Source organism: Thunnus thynnus, chromosome 23, assembly GCF_963924715.1.
Source record: "Thunnus thynnus chromosome 23, fThuThy2.1, whole genome shotgun sequence".
NCBI lineage: Eukaryota > Metazoa > Chordata > Actinopteri > Scombriformes > Scombridae > Thunnus > Thunnus thynnus.
Genome location: NC_089539.1, coordinates 11380735 through 11405445, shown reverse-complemented (window position 1 = coordinate 11405445; position 24711 = coordinate 11380735). Strand labels below are relative to the sequence as shown.

At 40.4% G+C, this 24711-nt stretch overlaps 1 protein-coding gene across 1 annotated transcript in view; it reads right to left on the bottom strand.

Annotated features, from left to right (window-relative positions):
* foxp2 (forkhead box P2) overlaps positions 1-17658 on the bottom strand; it is a 208542-nt gene extending 190884 nt beyond the window's left edge. Inside the window, exon 1 of the mRNA XM_067581684.1 lies at positions 17173-17658. The gene's annotated coding sequence lies outside the window, so the exon portion shown is untranslated. The remainder of the gene's footprint in view (positions 1-17172) is intronic.
* Positions 17659-24711: the final 7053 nt, after the last annotated feature.

Sequence of the window (24711 nt, the reverse complement as noted above, 5' to 3'; positions counted from 1 at the left end):
AGTATAAAGGTGATGACTCAGAAAAACTTTGTATTGATTTGCAGTGACTCTTCCATCTAAGGGGACAAGTGGACCCAAATCATGACAGCAAAATGCCCACTACATTATAACAGAGCCACCGGATCCTGTCACTGTAGGCATCAAGGGCCTGTACTGTTCTCTTGGTGAATGTCACACATGCACTCACCCACTTGTCAAGAATATGGTGAAGGATGACTCGTCTGACTGTATCATTGTTCCACATCTCTGTAGACCAGTACCTGTGGTTTTTGCACCACTGAACTCTTAAATGTGCAATAATCTTTGTAATGAGAGGTTTATGCTCTGCAACCCTCTCTGTGTAATTGTGGATGGACTGTTCTTGCTGACACAGTCTGATCACGTTCTGCATTGACATTCTCAGTCACCTGAGGAAGAGTTACTCTTCTGTTTTTTCTTACATATTGCACTAATGCACGAGCATCATGGTCATGAAATGTGCGCCATCAACCACAATTTCCTACCCTATTTACTGATGTCTTTCCCATAGATCTAAATGCAGATGTCGCTTGTTCCTATAGAAACACTAGCCAGTTGAGCAGTCTTTATGACTGAAGCTCCTGCCATCCGTGCTCCAACAATGAGCCCTCTTTCAAAGTCACTTTGATGTTTTCTTCTTGCCATCTTGATACAAAACCAGAATCAACTGGTCCTGCTCAGCATTTTTATACATGCCACAGAGCATGATTGGATGTTAATTGCTTAACTGTGCCATGCGGTGCACCTGTGTGGAAGCATCTGCCTTCGTTACGTTTCTCCACTCATTTATTCATGTTTTTCCTTTAATTTTTCATCCATCTATATATGTCCTAAGTATCTGAGAGAATTTTGTCTTCAAGAGAAAATTGTTCCATCAAGGGTACAAGTGTGTCATGCTCTAAGGGAGGTGAGCGTTGTTCCTCTAAATATCATCGTTCACACCTGGGGGTCACAGGTTCTGCACTGTCTACTCAGAGCACATCAAAAGGAGAGACAGAAGCTCAAAATACCATTAGTATTTCATCATTAAGTCTATTATACACGCAGAAATGTCAATTTGCATAGCGTGTCATGCCCAGCCGGAGGGTGGCGGAGCGTCTGTCTGTCTCCCTGCGTATTTGTCTAAAGACAGGAAGTGGTTGACATACTCAGGAGGTGTGAATTTCCTACCCGTGATTAATTTAGCCCTTCCTGTGGCGGCAGCCTGCCATGAACGTTTCCTGGGCTCAATTTAACTCTGATCAACACGTTTACAGTGACTGCCATCTGGTGATTGGATTCTGATGAACTAGCCCCGTGTTGTGCTTGATTAGCACCTTGAAACCGGTTTGTTTGTTTGTTTTCCTTTGGTGGTTTTTCATTGTGTAAGTGAGGGAAAATATTGACTTCACTTGCTGCTTAGCTGATGGTAAAGTGAAACCGGACAGGCAGAAATGCTAAGTAAGTTTGTCATCTCTAGTTCTCTTCTCCTTGAGGGATTTGTATTTGATTTGTGTTGCTGATAGTGCTGAAACTTCATCGTCGGTTTTATATGTCCTCACCTGAAGGTTTCTCTTGTATACAAGTCAGGCTGGATTGGAGTTGTGCGATGAGAAGTGGTGCTGGGTTTTAGCCAGGGGAAGCCCTCAGTATACTGTTCTGTATGCCTCTGCCCGTGTCAAGCAACACCCAGCCTCCAAGCCTTCTAGCCACCAGCTTCAGGCTTCTTTCCTTCTCATGTTGTTGCAGTCTTTGAAGAACTTAGAAGTCTTTGCTCCTCAGAAAAAAACAGCTCAGAGGAAACATACAAACATGCGTGGGCAAGAGCTTACAGATGCGCTCATATAGTATGCCAAATGTCCATACGCACATACACAGATGCACACGGGCTGAGTAAATTAGCGATGGGTTTGTTTTCCAGGCGAAGTTGAAATGAAAATATTCAGTGTGCATTTGTCTACAGACCACAGAAACCTCATTGAAGATAATCACCAATTCAGAAAGCAGCCACTGCGAGCGTTCCTCCTGGTCTCTAACAAATACCTGTGGGGAGTTAGATTGCAATATCTTTTGCTGTAATGATAAAACATTATAGACTGTGTGTGTGTGTGTGTGTGTGTGTGTGTGTGTGTGTGTACAGCTGCTGTGTTCATTTTCCCACAATCCCTCACTGCACACACACACACACACACACACACACACACACACACATATAGACACACTACTCAGGCCATGCATGGCTGGTTTCCTGCCTCTCATGCACGGGCTAAAACCTATGTTTAATTTCCATTCTCCTGCCACATTGGCTGCCCTGTAAATTATTAATGTCCATCGGCGGCAGCGGCAGTTCATTTTCCGAAGCTCTGTATTTGTGTCGGATGAAAAAAAAAAAAAAAAAGAAACACACAGAGATAAGAAAGTATAAAAGCAGAGAGAGCGGGGAGAGGAAGAGAATGTATAGGGAGTGTTAGGGAGGAGGAAGAGGGGTGTCATCTGTGCTGTTTGTCATGCATGATAAACTAACACAGGGGACAGGAGAGGGGGAACTGCTCATTTCAGCATAATACAGATAGTCCCGGAAGCGGGGAATGAGTGACAGAGGAAGGGAGAAGGGAAACGAGAAGAGGAAGGTACGATGCTGGAAGAAAACCCAAGAGGTAATCATACAGGGGAACAGATCCTGACCTCCGTGTTATTAACGCCACACTCTGCTTCAGGTGGCCTCTCGTGTCCAGCTGGAGGTCAGGGGGCACGGCAGAGTGACAGAACATCCCCCACACACTCCTCTCCTCAGTCCTTTGCCTCCATCACCTCTCTCAGGGCTTGCGCACGAAAGGGAAATGTTATATTTAGCTGAGACCAGTATTTTGTTTGTTCACTGGAAGCAACACTGCCCTTGGACAGCAGCCAGAACACTGCAGCATGGCCCCCTCTCTCTCTCTACCCTTTTCTCCATCTCTCTTTCACTTCCCTCCACGCCTCTCTTCTCCTTCTCCACTTTGCTCTTTCTGTCACTCCCCGCCACCCCCCACCCCCCCCACCCTCCTTATCCCTGTGTCCTTCTCTCCATCCCTTTTCTTCTCATCCTCGCTTTTCTGTTGTGAGCACAGCACACAGCGCAGCATAAACAAGTCCAGCGCCACAGCGAGTAGCCGGCAAAACAACCTCCTCCTGCAGCACACGAGAGGAGGGGGGTGAGATTTATTGTAACAGTTTGGAAATGTTGACAAAAAAGAAAAGAGAAAAAAAAAAAAAAAATCAAAAATTGTCATTTCTCCTTTCCTGAAGCACTTAGAGAGGAGGGAGAGGCAGAAACGAAACAAGGTTGTTTTGGTTTTATGATCAATATGCTATATGATGCCAGCGTCTTGAAAAACTTCAATACAAAAGGTAATCAAAACTCGCTTTTTTTTTCTGCTGAGCTGAAAATGTTTTGCTCTTCTTGTTTCCCCTCCTTTTTTTTTTTTTTTTTTTAATCGTTCTCTGATTCATCACCTTGGCAACAAAGTGATCATGATGGGAGAGTGGGAGTCGTAATTTGGAGCGCTTGGTGTAAAAGCTCGACATTATAAAAGAGTGTAAATGTGTTACTGACCTATATTTTCAGCCTGCATATAGAAACCAGTTCTATGAACCAGATCCCTCCTGTATCAGCCCATCCATCTGCTGTAAGTCTCTCTCCCCAAAGCCCGGTGGGAGGTACTGTAATGCTGCGCTGTTTCTATGCTGTGACAGGTGGAGCCAGACTGTAACGTGATTCATGGATAAATTGTCACAAAGTGATTCTCTGTGCCTACCCACATCTCCCTCGGGTATTGTATCATGTGTATGTATATGTGTTTGCGGTCTGTGTGCGAGTGTGTGAGCGCGCCTATGGGTTTTTATATGTGTGTGTGGGTTTGTCTGACATATAAATCATCAACATAATTATATTCAGAACAATGGTTTTCAACGATGCCAGTTCCAATTACTGTAAAAAACTGTGATTCACTGTGAGATCTGGGTAAAATCTGCAGTTATACCAACAGCCAGGTAAAGAAATTTCAAAGTAGGTCAGAAGTACTTCAAATGTTGAACTTCATAACCTCAAAGACTCCTTATAATACCTCAAGGCAATGTTTTTTTTTTTTCTTTTTTCAAAAAATATTGTTCTTTTCAGAATTCTACAAACTAGGAGAGGTAAACACGGGCAACTCTGAACTCCTGAAATGTTTCAACATGGGATTTTATGAGCTATTCGATTTTAAATGTTCTTTTTAACACAGAAATGTAACCTACTTTTGCTTTTTTGGAACACTGACTGCTTGATTGTCTTCCACATTACTCGTGTAAACAAATCTTGCAGCTTTAAAATATGTCAAGTGCACATAAGAATCATCATATTCTGACACATCCATGAACAGTTTCTCCACAGCAGCCATTTTAAAATGATGTCACACCTGGTATGAGAGATTACCCTGATAATCAGACTGAGTTGCAATTTAATCCCACTTCATTCAGTGAGCCTGACATCATGTTCATGTTAGTAGACTTCTTGTTGCAGGGAGTTTGTCTGGTCTTTTTTTACCCCAACCAGTCAGTAGCCAGTGACATATCTGTCACTTTCAGTAGAAGCTGCGGGGACTATTGCTCTGAGCAGTTAACTTTCTTTCTTTTTTTTGCATTAATCAAACAATTTTCTGACAAGAGACTTTTTTGTTTGTGTATAGCAATATCAATACATAAATAATCCCGAAAACAGAGATTCATTATTTTTGTAAGCCGCTACGCTTCATGTCACCATGTTTCTGTTGCTTTTTTCATGAATGTGGTAGCTAGCTATGTAAAATGAAGAATGGTAAAATGGCATCTGCAGTCAGATAGAATTCTCTATGGATAATCTAAGCTTATCCTTTCCATGGTACCTTAGAAAGGCACACTACCACTACAAGACAAATCCATCACTTTCCCTCCCTATAGTGATTCAAGTATATTACACGAAAAGATCAACTAATACATCTCCAGTTTCTTGAGATTAATCATTTTAATTTTTCCTCCTTTTTTGTGGGGGATGTGAGATACTGTAAATATTTCTGTGCCAGACTTATACTTGACAAACAGGGCACAAATGTGTCATAGCTGAAGTGTGACATGCTTTCAAGATTATGACAATGGGGGAAAAATATGCATCATGGTTCATATTTTCATCCTGAACCCACAATAGACTCAATGTTAAAACCCTGACAAACAAGATCCTTCACTTTCCAGAAGCGTCAGATGTTGAGCCTTCATAAATTATTTCCCAAAATGAACATATACTGTAGCTTCTTGCAGCGGAACTTCATTTGCATTCAAGGCTGCACATCAGCAGACAACACAGTATCCTCGGGCACACTAGAACAATCTGCCACTGCTGTTCCCTAATGACATCGAAAAGCACAATGGGGAATAAATGTTCACAACAGCAAGACTGACTGCTTGCACACACAATGTGCATAACACACAAATCACATGGACATAAAGGCATCCACCCATGCACAAACAAACATACAAACACACACCCATCTGCAAGATATGTTACTGGTCTGAATTCAAAGATGCAATACAAATTCTCCCCTCAGTGGATGAGTCGGTTCTGGAGTGATTGCAATGAAGCAGAAGCAATGATTGATTGCTTCTGGAAAACAAATCAAACAGGTGGTAGGAGAAAGGTAGGAATACACTTCTCTACAGCCAGCACATTAAAACCATTTGCTTTTCCGCGTGCAAATTGAATATTCTTTTTTCTTAGAATGAGTGATGAGAATTTGATTTCACTTCCAATCCCAGGCAAGATCTGCGCACATGAGCACAATACCAGTCCAACTTAATACTTAGAGAAAATTATTGGAAAGAAAGCCAGCAGAAAAAATTAACCACCATTTCCACCCTGTTCCCTATCACTATTACTGATACAGAACATTTTCTCAACAGTTGGTAATTGAGTTTGGTGGACTCATGGCCTCCAGTGTGCACTCAATAGATGCTGTCCAGAACCATTATTCAGATTTTCTGGAAATGAACCATCTATGAACTCCATTGCCGAGGGATAAAAAAAAAAAAAAAAAAAAAAAAAAAAAGAAATGGATTCAGAGCTTTTAAGGAAATTCCTCCCTCCCTACCTCCCTCCCTCTCTTTATTCTCTCCCTCTTTTGGTTTCTTTTCATTAAAAAAAAAAAGGACTGGCCTCGACCTACGAGCCGTAAGCTTTGTAGTTTTGGTGGTGGTATAATGCTGCAGAGGCAACAGAATTTCACTGTGTCACTTTAACCCAAATGTTTTTTGTTCTGCCGAACTCTGCCTCAGCATGCTGAGTTATTTCCTCTCCCTCAACCCCGGGGCACTGGCCAGCACTAAAGCAAATAGAAAGTCTAAAACTAGATGTGACTGAGATGGCATTCCACTGCAGGCACGGACAGAGACGGATACACGCACACACAGGTTAAAGAAGGGTGTTTTTTTGTCTTGAGAAATTGAGGATTCTATGTAAATATAGGTGAATCACTTTACTGATAGCTTTTATTGAATATAATACAACAAAGGCAAGATCTTAGCTTTCACGTTTGCACCCCGGTGTGTGGATTTTGTTGTGACTGATTTAGCACTCAGCGAAGGAAAACATAGAAAAATACATATTTTCAAAAGGGATACACACACATCTAATCGCTTTTGGTATCTTTACTTTGTCATTACAAATATGAGAAACCAGACTTGACATTAACAATATTATGGCAGCGAAGAAAACACAGGGAGCAGAATTGCTGTATCCTTTATGTTTCAGGCTCTGTTCAGCTGGCTCTGAGGTCTTCCACCTAAACATGCTTATCGCAGTCAACAGACAGAAAAGACGGTGACACTTGCTTTTGTTTCAACCCACGTCCACCACTCCTACCACTCTCTCTCTCTCTCTCCCCACCCCACCTCCTCCTTTTGAATTCACTTCTATTATCACGGACGCTTCCAGAACAAACAAACGGGTATCCACCAATTAGCGCTGTCAGGCTGTGCCCTCTGTGAACTTCTTCTGTTTTGCAAGAAAATACTGTATATCAGCTTTAACCATGTGACAAGAAAGGGTTGCTACGCTGGAGCCATGCTCGCTGTGAATGCCGCAGCTCACCGCGATAGCTTATATAGCCTGGGAAAGCTTCCAGTGATACGACTCACGTTGCTCCTGAAGCTAAATGAGAGCTTCGCAGCCATGATGGGAGGATTTCAGGCTGTCAGAGCTAAGAGGTCTGGCTTGCACATTCAGGGAGTTGTTTGCTACAGTCTGGTCCATCTACAACACTGCAGAGTCTTTGCCCTGAGCCTAACTTAATGCAGCCTTCTGCTGTCTGAGGGGTGCAGCAGATCCTCTCTAGTATTATCGTTTCCTCTCTCAATCCTTGCACAGCTTTTTAGAGTAATATACTCAGTGTAAATCATCTACAATTTGAGTTGTGTAAATCCAAGAAGCTGAGAATGCACAGCTGAGAAAGGGATTTAGCCAACTTTTCCTGCATGTAGGGAAGCAAGCTGTAATACTGAGTGTCATGTAAGACTTGCATATTTCCCTGCAAATCTGATTAATGAGCTTGACGTGGCATGCTAATGCTGATTTCCATACATGTGTTTAATGTATGGCTCACTGTGCAGTGTCATCATTAACCAAGTCTAGGCGTGTCACTTAATGAACAAGTCAAGACTCCCTGTCCTCCCCCCAAATGAAGATGTATCATTACTTATGGAAATGAAACAGGTTCAAACCCCTATCTGGCTGCTTCCCTCTAACACACTTATCAAAATGCCACAAAGCCGCCTTCCCACAATCTAGCGGGGGAAGCAATGAGCTGCTATTTTAACAGCTAATTTTCAAAACGTTATATATCTATTTAAAAATATATATCTTTACCTGAAGCTAATATTTCATTAAGTCTTAGATTCAGCATTCAGTCAATTATTTATTATACTTCAAAAAGTGCCTCCGTGTTGTCAATTTATTTTTTCAGATTTTCTCATTTTGGAATGAAATTTTTTACACTGAGTGTCCACAGCTAACATGCTGGGGATTTTATAATAGCCTCCACTCTACCTTGTTGATTGATGACTCCTTAGCCTGAACCTGCATTGTAGCTGACTTGCAGCATTGCCGTACAAACTGTAGTAGTTTGAGTTGTTTATGACTACCAGCTGGTATACCTGCTTTGGGACAGTAGTAGTATATTTATGACAGTTTTCATGCACAGAACCGAACGGGTGTGGTTAATCATGATAAATGTGTAGACTTGAAGTAAAAGGTTGCATATTTATTGCAGAAAATCATGCAAGAACTACATGAAAATCTTGAAGGTGGTGGCAGCTGCAGCAGGGTAGTGGTAGTGATGGCTGCTGAGTGTTTTGGGGGAGTTGGGGGGGGGGGGATCCGGGGGGATGGCATACATTTTTTACTGTATTTGGTTAAACTCCTACAGCGTGAGCCCACCCACAGGCAAGTAAACAATCTTCAGTCATTTTGAGGTAATTATAATACTATTAGAAGCATAACAATCTGGTGTGAATCGGTGCAGCAGCTTCATCAGAAGTGACAGAGAGCAGATGACCATTAGCGGTTGTCAGTTCTAATGCAGAGGAGATCACAAGCAATGTCTCAACAGTGCCATGTGGCATCCTGTCCTCTTCTTCTTTCTGCTCTAGCACCTCAAAAATGTAAAAGGGAATGTCAGCTTTGAAATTGTTCACTAAAAAAAGAAAAATATGTCTTAATCTTTAAATAAAACAGCAATACCAGTAGTGGAATGTGCTAAACTTGCTATACTCCCTGTCTTTTCCTCTCAGCTCTCTCTTCTTTTTCGCCTGTGTCTTCTTTATTGCTGTCAGATCTGGGATTAACAGTCCTGTTATCACTATATCTTCTCCTCAGCCCTTCGTCACTTCCTATCATGCTTCATTTCCCTCTTGATAGCCCCGACACACACACACATTCCTCTGCATCATAGTTATCCTCTTTTGTATAATTGTCACTGCTAATGCTTGGCTTGTTTCCTATTTTATCCTCTATTTTATTAATATTTCCCCAGATATTCCCAGACATACAGTATCAGTCAAATGTTTGGACACGCTTTCTCATTTGGAAAAAGTGTGACCAAACTTTTCACTGGTACTGTATATGTATCTGTATGCCAGTTTTAATGAACACCTGCAGGAAATCCAGCTCCCTTCATGTCTCTGTGTGTTTTTTCCTGGGCACCACATTTAATCATGACTTATCAGAAGCTCCAAATTCCAAATTATGAGTGAGAGTTGCCAGCACCCTGCTCCACAGCATCTAAATCACCTAATTTCAATATCACACGACAAGAAAGAGCACAGTTTGACAGCCTCGGACAGTTCTTTACTGGTAACTGGGGCACTGCGGGGGGAGAAAAAGTGTATTTCTCCAAGCCATCTGCGGTTGAGTCATGACCAGAGTACATTACAGATTGATATGTCATTATCAAACACTGGCCTTCTTCTTCAAAGAAGAGGAGAGGGAAGGACGGATGGGTGCCAGAGAGGGAGAGTTGAAAACTAGGATGAAGGATGATAGAGGGGTTGAGGGCAGAGGGAAAGATGAAATAGCACATAGGGGGAACAGGAAAAGATGGGGCTCAGTAGAACATTTTGTAGCCGGACCAAATGCAGACAGCTGGGGCTGGGTATCCTTCGAAATTTCTTATATTAGTGCCAATATAATAAATCAGTTTTGCTACTGATACCAAAATGATACATCTTACATGGAAAGTTAATTGAAAAATGCATCCAATTACTCATTACATATTATTAATTGAAAAAGCAAAACATCACTTTACTAATTACTGAAAAGTTAGTAATTAATGTTACATTACTTGTTACTTTCATTACTCAGCGCAGAACAATTACATTAATAGACTAATCTGCAAAAGCAAACACGTTTTGGAGGAAACCTAAATGCCAACCAGATTATGTTTTTTTTGTCAACATAATGAGTTAACATTGTTAAATAATGTATCAGGCAAGTTGCAAGATGCTGATACTGAACACATCAGTTAAATGTTCACTGACAATGTATTTTATGTCATTTCTTACAGTATACCCTCAGAGAAACTAACTCTGTATGCCCACCATCCACCCTGACCACTGCAGTACAAAACTGTAGCACTTCCTTCAAAGACTGCCCATTGGTCTGAAGCCCATCATTTCAAAACCCCAATAGTTTGAAAAATGTACCATTGGACTGAAAGCCGATTAGTCTGATGGCCCGTTATCCTGAAATCAAACGGCCATTACACTACAACACACACTCTGGAGTTGTTAAGAGTTCAGTGACTGCCAGCTCTGTCCATGGTGCTGAATTGGGTGGGGCAGCCTACAGTTTAGAAGTACTGTATTCAAGTATTTACTGACCTCCAACACCTTGCGTTAGCTTACCTCCCATTAGCTCCAAAAGTCCCATCTTCACAATTAAGCTGCAGGATTGATGCACCCTTCAAACACCTCAGTTGATTATTATTAGCTAGCTAGCTAATAGGACAGAATAAATAAAACAAGTTTGAAGAGGCATTTCTTCTCTTTTGGTAGAGGTAAGCCATCTCCCCACACCTGCAGGTCCAACACCAAACTAACATCTACCAGACAAGTTTGTCCACTGAACACAAGACCAATAGATAATCCTCCATCAAACTGCAGGTAAGATAATAGTATTCAAGCTGACTTGCAAAATGTCTAAATGACATAACATTACTGGGATTAGTAACTGTAATTAAATGATTTCAAATTGTAATCCTTTACATTCATGATTACTGAAAAAAATCACTGCTAAAAATTGAAAAAGACCAACACCGAAAATAATCCAGAGCGTAGTTTTTCTCATAACACAGAGCAGCCGTACAAAAACATTGCCAAAATTTATAATTTAAATCAGGAAATGTATCATCAGAGAAATAAACCAAGAATCTGAGCAAGCATTCAATGCCAACTTTCGGTACTTTTACAATTTTTTACAGTCTGTGCTGAGACCCATTTTGGTTGGTATCCAAAAAATATTTTGAAGCCATGCCGAGAGCTGGAGATGAGGCAGTCACGGTAATATTGGTTATCTGTGTCCAAATGAAAAAAAAATCATCAATAAAGTCAAAATGAAACTATCCTCGTTCATGCCATCGCTGGTATGTTCTGGTATGTTCCTGTTTTCAAGCAGGGGGTGCAAACTTGTGTATCTTGCTGTTGCTGGTTCATTATACAGACTCACTTCTCCACATAAAACGTGAGAAGGCTGGGCCTGAATATATTTTATGACCAAAAAACTCAGCGGCAGATGAACCACGCCAGTGATAGCTCTGCTGGGAAATGCAGAGGAAGAGAAAAAGAGGGAAGCAGGGGAGATATGGTGCTGAATATTAGCAAAGCTTGATTCTACTGTGTTTCACCCTCTAACCCTTCCACAAAGGACTTTTCACAATGGGCTGTTAATGCCACCTCTCTTTCTCAAAGACCCCCCCCCCCCCTCCCTCTGCAATTTTATGCAGACACATATTTGCCTTGTGCCTTTTTCTGAATGCTCAGACTCAGCAATACAGTAGAATGTAATATTCAAAGCAGTATATGAGGTAATACACCAAGCATTCTATTTTAACTGCAGTTTCTTATTTGCTCACTGGGGTTAGACTTTGTAATAAATCCCCATTTAGCTTCGGGGCTTGTCATATATTTTTCTTTCATTTCTTTGCTTTTCATTTCTCCTTGACGCCCCCACCCCTCTCTTTCTCTCACACATTGGCAAAATCCCTGTTCTCTTTCAAGTGTTCTCCCAATTTAGTCTAAAAGTAGTGATCTCTCAGTTCAGCAAGAAAAAAAGAAAAATGTTTCTTCTTTTCTCTTTTTCCACTCTCCATCCTCCTCCTTGCCCCTCTCTCCTCCTCCTCCTCCTCCTCCTCTTGCTTTTTTTATTCCATCCACCTCTTGTTATTAGGCAGAGAGCTCACGATGACTAAAACACATGCTTAATCACACAAGATCACAACAGCTGTTCCAGGAAGGTTTTCGTAATAGAAGGTTGCCGTGGCGACAGCTAGATATGTTGGACTCTCTCTCTCTCTCTTTCTCTCTCTCTCTGTGGTGATTGGCGTCTGTTTTCTAATGCCACTCCAAGCTTGGAGAAGAGAATGACTCAGGACAATTTCGTGTGTCAGTGCAAATGGTTCTGACAGCTCATCTGAGCATTTTATGATGTGCTTGTGACTCGGGGAAGTTAGGTGAAAAGGAGGTTGCACAAGGTTCCTATGTAGGTATAGTACCTGCATGAATACATGCAACTGAGAAAATCACCATTGACGGGGCATTTAAAGTCAACGTCAACTTTTTTTCATGTATAGAGCAATCCTAGGAAGAAGGGTGAGGGAAGGGTGAGGGCATAAACATGTACCCTGCTTGTTTACAACTCAGTGAAGCCTGTCTGCAGATGATAGCTACGTACTGTATCAGACTGCACGCATCAAGTAATTTGCCTACTTTATAAATGTGAGCCCTCTTATGAAATAATTACACTCAGTAGCCCGATGCCAAGCCTAATTACCTTATTTAGCATTCTCTCTGAATCTTCATGATGTAAGGGCAGCCTACGTAGAGCAGTAAGCATTTTGCTTTTGCTCTTGATGTCTCTAATGAGTTTCAACAAAAAATGGAAAATTATGCACTGTACGCATGTGTTGGAATATTTACACTCAGCAAAAGGGACTGAGCTCCCTTGATATGAGTCAACTAACATTAATCTTGTTTTTAAAAGTAACTGCTCGCTGGCACGTCAGCTGCAAGGTTCAAGCAAAGCACATATCTGGAATTCAGAGCACTTTAATTTTCTGTTACACTTTAAGATCAGAGAAATGCTGATGGAAACACTGTATTAATCCAACATAGCTGTTAAGTGAATAGCTATTATTTGCTGTGTGTTTTCAAATGCTAGCTTGATATTTCTACATATTACATTTCTTACAGTGTGTTATACCTGGTTTTCAGTAGAGGCTGAAATTAAATACTGCCAATGTGCTTCAAATCAGTCAAGTAGATGAAAACTATCACTGCCACATCAGCCATGTCCACTTCTACTCTGACTGTATGAAAACACTGTGCATATAATAGTTCAGTAAGTAGAAGGTAGAAGGAATCCTTACAATACTAGAGCACATTAATTACTCTGTCCTGCGGATGTAGAGTTCACCCACACAGGTGTTTTCACTTCGCTTAATTAGACCTCATCTCAGGACTGTGTGGGCGTGTATAGATTGGGCTTGTTTGACATTTCCATGACTATGCTAGTCTCACCTTTTGTTTATTTTTACTGTAATGTGTTTGATGATCCTTGCAAACCCCAACCCTTGCCTGACTTCAACCTCAATAAAAGGCTGATCAGCCAGAATAACTCAAAACACCTGTGTGGGTGTGCATGGTTTTTATTATCACAATCCTTAAATAAAATCCTATAAAGAGAGTGGATGATATCAAAAAAAAGGAATATTTTCTTGTCAGAAAATAAACACATTAATGCATTGTTTACAGAAAACAGAATTAGGTAATTAAATGATGTGGCTGTAAATCAGTGGGAGTGTGTCACACTGTATGACTGTATGACTGGGCTCATCACTGATTTGATGGAACTTGATGTTCCATGGCTACAGCACAGACAGCTATTTCTGTACCACAGCAGATTACACAGGTGCTGTTGATGAAGTGTGTGCGTGTACTGAACTGTGACGAGTACAGTATTAAATGTAGTCACTATGGAGTAATGTGGTTAACATCAATTTCAATAAAAAAAAGACTTTTTTAAAAATGCACAATGTAACAATCAGCTTATCTAACTTCTAAGTTGCCAAATGGATCTGACAACACATTGGCACAGTGGTTTAACCTAAAAACGTATGAATGTTGATAGGTAAACATCATGTGACAGCATGACAGTTGATTAAATGAACAGACTGCAGAAGAAATGAATGGAAATGACCGGCCGGTTAGCTAGGAGATGCATGAGATGTATATAATTATCTCAAATCTGGACTTCAACTGGTCAAGTGCTTGATTCACTGTTATCAGCTTGATGAGGGTGTCTGCATTGTGGTGACATCGATCAGGTTTCGCGTTTGTGCTAAAATATTTGTGTTTTTGTCAACTCCGACACGTCAGTCACTCAAAGGCTAGAGATAGGTTGGTGAAGTAATAATGGATGCGTCACCGTTATTCATGCCAGTGAGACACATGAAGCCATTATCAACTTTTATTAGTTGCACCTCTGTCTGGCGGGTCAAACACATTAACTTTGACAAAGCCAGCCATGTGGCAGCTTGTTCTTTGTCTTGAACTGTGATGCAATTAAGCTTTAAAATTGTGATTTCAGTGATTTGATTATTTCAAGAATAATTGTCTGAAAAAAATAATCTAAAGTCATAAAGACTCCTGTACTTAACAGAGCCCTGCTTCTCATATCTCATACAGGCTTATAATGTACCAACACATACACATCTATATGACATTTACCCAATAATAATCTATTTAGGGTAAATGCATTTCAGAAGTCATTTTCAGGCCAATCAGGCATCTCTCTCTTTATGTCTGTGCTGTTATCACTGCTCTAATGGTGCATGAAAGTGCTTAACTCACTCACCTTAACATTGTGTAAGCGTATCTGTGTGCAGTATTAAAGATGGAGAGAGAGAGAGAGAGGAGAGAGGAGTGAGAGCGAGCAAGTGATTTTGAAGAGCGGGATGCAAGTGAGAGGAGGAGTGACACAGAAATGGCATGAGTGACACAATGTAAGAGAGAGAGATTGTGACGGAGAGAGAGACAGAGAGATAATGATGTGTACGCTGAGTATCCTCTGTGAAGCTGCGCTCTGAGAATGAGCATGCTCTCAGTGGTACGAGTGAGTCATCAGCTAGTACACAGAAGGTGTCCTAACCCTAATGTTACCACTAGTTGTGGAACGCACATTTACAGCAACGTTTTCATAACGTTTCATAATATATACGTGTTCCCATGTTTCTGGCATTTATATCATTGTTCTTTAATCATTTGTTTCCAGTGGTTTAGCCTAATCATGCTCACCAACAGTCGTGAAAAAGACACCACCCTCTTCACACCAAGACAAATCCTGCCTGTGTGCTGACACTTAGTCAGCTCCCTGTCTCTGAGCATGAGTCACTCACTGCTCAGTTATCACACTTCAGATTATCAGACAAACAGCATTTCCTGTGAAGGTTTGCGTAATATTAGTGTTGATAACCAAGAGGGCTCATGGGTGTTAAACTACTGTCACTGCTGTTGACCTTATGTGACTATGTTTTCTTTTAATGGCTATTTTAGCTGCTGAATTCAAATCCTTTTACATCCTGGACAGCAACAAGTTTCCTCTGTGGAAAACTCTCTGCAGGATTCCCAAACTGTCAATGCGTCATGACACGAACAGCCCTGTGTTTAAAGAGAATGAAAGTAGCGAATGTGATTATTGTCACAGCCTCTAAGACGCACACCTATAATGTATGATAATGAATTCTTTCTGATCCCACCTCGTATGTGCCAGTGGGTGCGCCCGGTGTGCCTGGCCTAGAAAATACCAAAAGTGCGCTGGGCACGCCTCCGGTAGAGTGCACTTGACTGCAATGTGCACAGAAAATGAAAATAGAGCCCTGTATTCCAACAAGACTAAGAGTAATTGTAGGTAGGTGAGCAGGTACAGGCCTCCTGCTATTCATCTCCTGCTGCCAGAGTCACACAAATATAACATTTTCTCATAAATTAGGCTACTCAGTCTTGTGGGGATTTATTCCATTACCAAAAAAATACTGTCTGGAAAGCATAAAGATGAGCAAAATATGAAAAAGGTGGTTTGTGTGATTCAAGAGAGGTTTATATGGCTGTGCTTTCACCAAATAAAGTGATAATATAGGCTATGGAAGTGCTCTGAGCAGGACAGTGGCGTATGGCACGAGATGCACTCATTCTTGGCACCAACATTGCAGTGTGCTGTTGGACTGCACCCTCTACTGTACCTCTCCTCCCACTGTGGCACATGAGTGAGTCACCAAGACACCAAGATACTAGATGAAAAGTCAAATCCTGTAGGGACCTCCAATATCAGTACACATAACTTCAGTTGTCCAAAACCTTCATTGGCTACTTGCTGTTTTCAGAATACAGTTTAAAATTCCTCTCTTGGTTTACAGAGCACTTAATGGTCTGGCTCCACAGTACATATCAGACATACTATCAGTATACAATGCAAGCCGATCTCTCAGGTCACAAGGTGGAAGTCTCCTCCATGTGCCTAGAGCATTTTCAAAGTCTGGTGAGATAGCATTTATGTACCTAAAGGATGGAACAGTTTGTCTGCAGATCTTAGACTTGTTCCAACACTGTGTTTTTTTAAAAGAAAACTAAAGACCCTCCTATTCAGTCAAGCATTTCCTTAAATGAACTTACTGTATATTTACAGTTTGTATGTTTATGTGTGTACCAGTGGCGGCTGGTGACTCAAAAAATTGGGGAGGACAGGAGGAAAACCAACATGGAATGTTACAACAAACCGTATCAAATTATATCATTGTCATTGTCACTGTTTCCAGTGTATTTTCTTAGTGTACAGAAATATATAAAGCTTATACAAAGCTTATAATCTGATACAGGTACAGAACAGTGCTGAATACAAGAAAGACAGAACACTAAAAACATTCACAGATCCAAAAGTGTAGGTTCACAAAAAGTATTAATGCATGTATCAAATACATGACTTACACACTCTTATCTATATGCACGACATACAAAATTTAGTCTACAAAGCTGACATGTTAACATTTGTTATTCTAGTTAGAAGAAGAAATTGTCACAACAAGCAGCCAAACCTCCTGCACACTCATTCACTAATCACACAACATCAACAGGTGACTCAACAACCACTCAATTAAAAACTGGATCAATTCCAAATGAATGAGTGAGTCCAGACAGCTCACTGTAACTTCAACAAGCAAACTACCTACAGCACATTATATGATCTCTGCTGCATTCTTGCTAAGGAGATAAATTCACACAACGGCCACACAGAGAGACATTTAACCATCAGAGATGAAATTAGCGACCAAAGAGACAGAAAGAGAGAAACTGTATCTGACTCACGTTATCTGATGTCTTCTTCTTTCATGGAGATGAAGTATTCATGTCATAACGTCCATTTGTGGCTGTTGGTCATCTTGTTTGTTAGTTAACAGAACTTTGTGGCTGTTGGTTAACCAGTCTGCTATCATTAGCAACAATGACAAACAAGCTAACTCTCCTGGTTGTTTCTCGGTTGCTTCTCTCTCCAGCCTCCCCAGCGGTGTCCTGCCGCTGCTGCACAGTCCAGATCCATCCTCCGGTTAGCTTAACAACAGTCCTTAACAGTCCTTCCATGGATGTATTAAGAGTCCTTCAGGCTGCTACAACAAGCTAACTGTTGCATTGGCTAACGGAAGCAGCTATCTACCGCTCGTTATCTACTGCTGCTACTCTGCCTTACAGTGGAGAGAATTGAAGATGAAATCTGGAAACTATCATTGGACCAACGCGATGTCAATATTGTATTCTGGTTGTTGATTGGTTAGGGAGGACGTCCTCCCTTGGAGCATCATTTTACATGTCTTGGCCAATCATAGATTAGCATGAAAAAAGTACATTAAATTGATGTAAGAGATCCCGCCCTGAGGAAGACAGCAGGCACCCCACCTGCTCCCCACCACCACTTCACACACGCTGCTCTTTCTCCTCCTGCCCTGCAGGTGTCGCTGTTGAAGCATTTTAACAAGAATTTCAATAATAGATTTTTTCCAAAGAAGAGAGAAAAAATATTTTATAAATAATACTGAGATTTGGTAATGGTCTATTTCAACCAAATATTCTTTTTTTATATTTTGATCTCCCTCTTGCCTTCTCTGCCTCTATGGACCAGCCTCCACTGGTGTGTACAGGTTATATGTGTATGCATGCATGGATGTTTTTATGTAAAGTTTATGTAAGCTTTGAACTGATTTTGTATGAGATGATGCTATAAAAATAAAATTTGAATTAAATTTGATTCGACCAGTAGAAATTTTCAATTTAATACTCCCAATAGTTGTCACTCAGAACCAAAAATGGCAACCTTATGGTGGCGCTAGAGAAAAGTCAGGGGATCACCAAAGTTAGTAGGATTTATCCTCTGAGAAATTTCAGTTTGGACCAAAGTGACTGACAGATATTGCCATGCTAACGTGGCTAAAAGTAAAAAGAAATTAAGACAAGGTATAGTGCTTCTTTTGGACAAAGTATAGAGTTATAATAGTTGCACAAACAGTACTTAAACCAGTTTTAATGCTGTATCTTACATTTCAGCAAATAGCACTTCAGCACTATGATGACTCCTCTCTATCTCCAGGCTCTCAGCCCCCTCTCTTCCTCTCTCTCTCTCTGTTATCTAGGTTGGAGTCAGTGGGTTTTTGGCTGGCAGACTGACCAACAGATGCTGATTTGTTAAACCTGAGAAAGCACAGCGAGACTCCTGAGCGCTGCCCCATTCTCTGGCATATATTTCACTCTACAAGCCCATTTTGAGCTGGTGTAGGTGTACTGCAGAACAGAGTGGAGGGAAATCAAGTGACCAAATCTTTGTGTCAGATCCATCTACCAGGGGGAGGCGAGTGCAACTGGACTGTGTTCACTCTTGACAAACCGCTGACTAATCCAGGCCAATTACAAGACAAGCACATTAAAGCTCTGCAATAGAGATAGAAGTCAAATCCCTCATTTGTGAAACTGCGTGTGTTTAATGAACAATTCCATTATCATCAGCACCGTTGATCACAGAATGAAAATCCATTTGGTTGAAGGTGCACAGTCGACTTTAAGGGAGTGTACAGCATTTCTCACAATGGCACAAACAGATTAATTATTTGAATTGTAATTTTCCCCCCGTCGGCACAATTAATGAATCAGACTTTTCATCGTCACAGCTCAGTGGGACTGAACAGGTCGGGTTATTAAAAAGTCATTGCTGCTTCACTCAGTGATCTCAGGCAAAGGACTAAATCAGATTGGTAATGTATGATTGCCCTCAACTGGTAGTTATATTCAAAGTTCCTGTTCATGTTGAAGCAGAATGTCTCTGTACGTTCAGGTGAAAGCTAATATCGAGCTGAGAAATGTCAACAGAGAGCGACTTCTGTTGGTTTTTTTAATGACAAACATTCCCTCTCTTATGAAACCTCTTATTAAACAAACTGTTTTCCATTTGAAACCTTGTTTTATCCAAACAATTTCTTCATCTAATGTTACTGTGACATGAAGGACGCCTTCTATGTGTGTCTCATCGTCAGTGCTGGCATCATGTCTGTGATGTTGACAGGGGATTAAGCAGCATATTACCTGTTCAAACTGATCCCTGCGAAATGACAAGTCTTGGCAGATGTCCTTGTCCCTGAAAGATGGTTTACTTTTTGAGCAGGAAGTGACTGTGAGTGGTGGATTTCACTTCCTTTCAGCATTCATCAGCAGAGAGGGATGATTTGTACGTCCTCGCTATGCAATACTGAGTCCACCTCCTGTACAAAAAAAACAGTCAGAGGCTCTTATGAATATTACTTTTGGGGAGGAAGGAAGGAAAGGAGGGAAATGGCTATTGTCTTGGTCTCCTTGTTCTTATTCTCATCTTGTCTCCCTCATTATATGTCTTTGAAACCACATTCCAATGAGACCGTGAGTCTGTTAAAGCTTGTAAGGAAAGGACATTTTCTTTTCTGAGAGGAGAAACAAAAGTCAACAAGTCTTGTGGCCCTATCTGCTATTCCTCTATTCTTTCCACCACTCTGTTGTCAACCCCTCTACCCATTTCTTTCTCCCTAACTCAAATCACAAGCTTTTTTTCCCCCCAAAATTCATTTCAGCCTTGATGGATATACTAAGCACCAATGGCTTTTGATTTAGGCTTCTGATGCCGTCTGCCTCTCCTAACATCCACTTTAGGTGCACCGCTCCATCACATTGATTTCTCTGAAGATGAAACTCTGATTGAACAGACCTCTCCTGGCGGATGAGGGCCCCCCACGTGTGTCTTGCACTGTTGCAGCATATGAAGAAGGATGCTGATACGCCTATCACCTGGCTGGCAGACGGCGGGAGCTGTTCTTTTACAGTTTGTCAAGCAGTGCACTTTATATGACCTATTTAAAGATTTTATGTAAAATTAATTCTATTTCAATCCCTCTGAACCAAACTCTGCATTGTTAAGATGACATATACAAAGACATAGTCTGTAATTAAATGGCTACATCTCAGACATTTGTACACACAGAGTCTGATAGATAAAATCCCAAAAATAGACTGTATTTTGTCAACCAGTCTTTCATGATTCCTGTTTTCATACACTCTTTGAACTTGCATTTGTCCCCTCCTCCTCGGGGGGCCTGATGTTCATATTGAACGATGACGATTCTGCAGCACACAATTTACCTCCAATGCCAACATTCAGTGCCAATGCAGGAAGCAGTGTGCCCTTTATGTAATGAAGTGAAAGCTAAAGGTGCAGGTCGAACTGGTGGATACAGTATGTGTTGCGTGTCCAACCTTCATGCCAGAGCCCAGAATTCATTTCTCACTTAAAGACCAACAATGTTTTTTAAAATCATGACCACAATCATAACCGTGCTGTAGTTGCAAACAGCTTCTGAAAATGTAAATGGATATTCAAATAGTTCATGCCAGTCTTAGTGTGTGTGTATGTGTGTGTGTGTGCCCGTTGCTTTTGCAGTCAGGCACATGCAGGTGGTGTGGAGCTGTGTCTGACATTAGAATGAAGGTACCCTTTGCATAATTCAGATGAACCTGTCTCCTTTAGTCTCCTATACCCCTCTCTTCTCGTCTCTCTCTAACTCCTATCCTCACCTAACCCTCCCTTTTTAATATGTAAGTCTCTGTCTCCCTATCTTTATGTGTATCTGTTTTTTTGAAGATCTTTCAGCGCTTTAACCTTCAAGAGATTAGAAGATATCTGCACCATTCATGAGCTCTGATCAGGCTGTGCGCTGTGGTTTTGCCTTCCCTCTCAGAGATGACTCAACAAGTCCTCCAGACCATGCACTCCAGAACGACCTATAAGAGCATTTTCAGAACAACCCATAGGAGGCGCCTAATCAAGCACCTCTATCAGCGTAACTATATGTCATTTTTGGCGACTGACATTACGACCTATTGTGTCGTTTTTTCTTGGGAGGACAGACTCAGATGGCTCATTATACCCAGCCCACACACACACTACAGTTCTGCAAAATTAGTTGATCACCGGCTTCTTTAATTATGCATGAATGCAACGTTAAGGCTCTAATTAAATAAATGTGGTTCCTCCTTCATTGTGTTACTTATCTTGTTCTTTATCCAGAAATAAATGGATGTTGTAATGAATTAAAGAATAGATTAACAGGAACTCTAATAGCCTTTTGTCATCAACTGAAACCTTCTCATAAAGAAGCTGCCTTATCTGCGTGATGAAAGTCTCCCATTGCATCTGGTCAGAGTGCGATATTATCCACAACATGACAAGCTCTATAGCTCAATGTACACATAGACGTTAGAGCTTTACTTTTGTGAATAAAGATGCAGATGCTGGTATATGTTCAAGGCACTAGTACTTTTATATAACCAATAGATTTGTTTTGTGGGACCAAAGGGACTACATTTCCAAGTTACCAAAGCCCACAATGCTTTACTGCACCTACTGCAAAGTTGTAAAATGATTAGATTCAATCAATCAGCTACTCTTATACTCTCTAAAAGAATTACAGACATACAGACTTCTGTAGCTGCACCAGAAAAGTCTTTCCCAAGAGGAAACAGATGTTGTTGTCCGGGAGATGCAAAAGTGAAAAGCATAGCTATGATGATATAGTCAATGCTACTATATAGCATTGTTAGCATTTTTCAGTAGGGATTCTCAATTCAAAAGAGGTTTCAGTTCATTTTTTAGGTCATTTTTAAAAATTCCTGCTCAAGGCAAATATATCATAGTACATTTCAATGTTTACGTCTCACTGGCAGCCATAAACATTGTATGAAAAGAGGACTGTGTGCGTAAGATGTCGAGGGGGCTAAAGCACTGTGTGTTCCCAGTTGTGCCTTATGTCATCATCTGATCAAAGCAGCACGTTCAGAGACACATACACACACAGAAAAACAGAGGCATAAAAAATGCACACACATGCATGCATTGGGTTGCTTTCGTATACCCTTAGGGTCTTGAGTAAGCCTGCTTCTTGATGTTCCCCTGATTGTTACATTTATCACATTGCATCAGTAGAAAATCCTAAATAAACCCCTTAACAGGCTTCTCCTCAGTAATGCAGTAAATAGGCTTCTTATCCTAGAGGCCAATGGGTTTATCTTGGTCTATAAAGCCCATGATACAGAGACTTTTCTGGCACGAGTTGCAGGATTGAAGCAAGTAAAAGGCTTTTCATTGGTATGAATAGTCAGAAATATACTACAGCCACAAACAGGAATTTTACTATTGAGGACATGAGTTTATTTCACAGATTATTTTAGAGCCAATTTGATACATCCAGAAAGTTACTCATGATATAGTGATTTTTTTCATAATAATAATGTGTTTAATCCACCAACAGCAGCACTACATTTCAGACAATACAATTTTAACAGGAAGTGTTGTGTAGTAGTGGAGACCTTCTTCACGTAACCCACTCTACACATGCATGACTTATTTTTGTACAATTTTGAATCTTTCATGCATGTAAATAGTATTTCCACAGTAAAATTGTGAGGACTCTTGTACAAAGTTATCATAATGAAAGCCTGTAGTAATGCTTCCACAAAAATCATTTCAATTTAATGCTGAGTTGTTGTTGTTTTTTCCTTCTTATTCTTATTCTTTGCCTTGTGAAAATACACAGGTGTAATTAATAACATCTATAATTGTTGCATTTATATTGGGTAGGGTGGCTCAGGCTCACTTCAGTAGAGCAGAGCTCTGTTATTAATTCCAGCTGTGTTTCTCCTGCTTTGACAAGTCAAACTGTCTGGAGACAGGGCTATAAAACTTGTAGGTGGAGGATGGGGAATCTTGGGTTTGGGTTTCTTTTACTTTTTTAGGACACAATAGTCAAGTCAAGTCCATTTTATTTTCTGTAATGCCAAATCACAACAAAAGTTATCTCATGACACTTTTCATATAGAGCAGAGGTCTGTACTATGAAGCAAGTTCACCATACCTGGGATATCTTTTCATTATCTGGCTTCACTGAGCCTAACATTGGCCATCCAGATAACCAGTACTACGAAGCTGGTTATCAACCATCTCAGTCAACCCGGGGTTTTCCTATCCAGCTACGAGCATGTTCGTGTGAAAGAGGCGAGGTTGTTAATTACGAGTGACATCATCAGAACCATGAATGAAGTACTTCATGATATGAGATGAAACGGTGATACCAAGTACCTGCGGAAAACTTCTGTTTAAGAGACAGCAAAATGTAAATGTCATGTAAATGACAGCCTGTAATCATACAACAGAATAAGAGGATATAGAAACACTAGAAATAATTTCCACATATTAAAAGTAGGCTACGGCTTAAAATACATGTAGGAGTTATTATATATGATTTAAGTACAGAGAGAATTTTTTGCTATTTAGTTGGATGATGAAGAAACCATTCTGAATATGTCACATAAAAAAAGAAACTTAAAAGTAATGTCAGACTGTTTCTGCTACTGAAGCAAAGTGTGGAAAAGTAGTTAATGTTTTGTTTAATATTTTGTTTTTATTTCCAGTTATCATTACATAGTTGTCTCATGTTATTCTGACCTGCAGTGATGGAATCAGAGTATAAAATCATCCACACTGTTAGCTGTCACTCCGGGGATAAAAATAAACTTTATACTATTAAAATGCAGCTTAAATCATTATTATGTGTTTAGTGTTGTAAACGATCTCTCCGTTTGTTAGAAGCTCTGTTTTAAAACCAGTGTAAATAGAAAGCCTGGAACAATAAAATGTTTCTACTGACCTGTAAAAATATATATCGCTCTTTTTTACTTGTCACTTTAATGTAAACTCAGGACTTTTGAGAGAGAGAGAGAGAGAGAGAGAGAGAGAGAGAGAGAGAGAGAGAGAGAGAGAGAGAGAGAGAGGGAGAGAGAGAGAGAGAGAGAGAGAGATGTTCAGTAAAATCAATAATAATAATACCAACTATAATAATAATAATAATAATAGAAATATGACTAATAATAATAATAGTAGGCATGGGCATCAAGCAGGACCATGGCAGCAGGTGGTCTGCAACCACAATCCATAGAAGCCTGTGATCCAAAACCAGGCGGTCTGTGACCATGATCCATAAAAACCTGCAAGACAAGAAATAGCAACTATGTCAGATGCCTGTTGTTATAGGCCTATTGTATAAAATAAAGAATTAGAATTAAAATTTGCATGAAGTGACTGTACCTTTCTTTGATTACATTTAAATACATTTTCTCTAACATGTTTTTTTTAATGCATTTAAAGCATTCATAATCTGGTGAACTGTAAATATCAAGGTCTACTTAAATTTTCACCCTGTTGTTAATATCAATTTGATTTTTCATCTGTAGATGAGCTATCCCTTGTAAGCAAATACACAAAGGAATAAAAGGTGCAACTCATCA